This window comes from Staurois parvus, unplaced genomic scaffold (assembly GCF_062004578.1).
Source record: "Staurois parvus isolate SC_StPar_1 unplaced genomic scaffold, SC_StPar_1.0 ptg000350l, whole genome shotgun sequence".
Lineage (NCBI taxonomy): Eukaryota > Metazoa > Chordata > Amphibia > Anura > Ranidae > Staurois > Staurois parvus.
Window position 1 is genome coordinate 799,069 of NW_028318146.1, and position 1,226 is coordinate 800,294.

A 1,226-nucleotide genomic window follows, 5' to 3' on the forward strand; every position below is an offset into this window, starting at 1 on the left:
CATTAGCCGTGTGTGGGGAACTGTGCCAAATGCTTTTGCAAAATCCAACTATACCACATCCACAGCCACCCCCATATTTTGGATCATATCTATTGTGAGCCAATGTGGATCATCTGGAGCGGTGTCAGTGCCATGCCCATTATGGACAAGAGCTCCCCCATGTTCCTTTGTATACACAGAGCTTTGGATCCCACTCCCATGTGCTACTAAGAGCACCCCTGAGGTGACCATTCTCAGGGGGCACTGCTTTCTGCCTCCCCGGCCCCTGGCAAGACAAGGTTGACCCATTCAAATCAGGAGGAACTTGGCCCCAGAATTACTCCCGGGCCCCAACAGCCTGTGGGTGCCTTGGTTTCTCTTCCAGCTAGTACTAAGGCTGCTTTCACACTGAGATTTTCAAGTGTTTTTGCGTTAAAAAAGCACCTGAAAGGCTCAAGAAAACTGCTTCCCTGTGTATGTGAATGTATATCACATTGTTCCCACTGAGGCGTTGTACTTGCGGTGCGGTGGAAAAACTCCTGCTTGCAGCATCTTTGGGGCATGTTTGGGAAGTTAAAAAAAACAGGCCAAAAACTCCTCTTCCCATTGAAATCAATGTAAAACGCCTGAAAAGCGCCTTACAAACATCTCAAAAACACCTCTGAGAAGCAGTTTTGGTGCAGTTTTAAGTTACGTGTTCTTTAAAAAATACGGCAAAAGCACCTATGTGTTCTGGAGGTGGAGGTGAGTGTGAAGATATCCTAACCTTCAGAACCCCCACCATACCAGCAAGCCATCCTCGCCAAGAAGCAAGAATGACAGCGGAGCACCCCTACTGAACACTGATAAGAACAGATACTACACTTGATCTTAGCCAAAAGGCCAAGCGCACAAATATACTAAATAGATACAATGCTGTCCCTATGTTAAAATAGTATGGTCCAAAATCATCATTATTCATGGAACCCGGGTGAGGGATCCATTAAGATTGGTGTGTGTCCAATCCAACCGAGTAAAACAAATTTGCATATTTTTGAACAATCCCACACTTCTTGAGGACTGAGGAAAGGTATGCAAATTAGGGTGACCATGGTCCCTGGCAATTGGATCAGAACACTCTCCCTAATGTGCAACAACAAAAGGAGTATGGCATATGGGAAAAAAAAATTTTTCTTTGGCTAAAGTCAGGTTTTGGCCATAGGTGACAACTGGTGCCAAGTCTCATCCTTTTGGCTATGGTCAAGGGT

General features: G+C 45.4%; 1 pseudogene; it reads right to left on the reverse strand.

Moving 5' to 3' along the window:
• Window positions 1–712: 712 nt before the first annotated feature.
• LOC149456691 (U2 spliceosomal RNA) lies at window positions 713–874 on the reverse strand (annotated as a pseudogene).
• Between the last annotated feature and the right edge of the window lie 352 nt (window positions 875–1,226).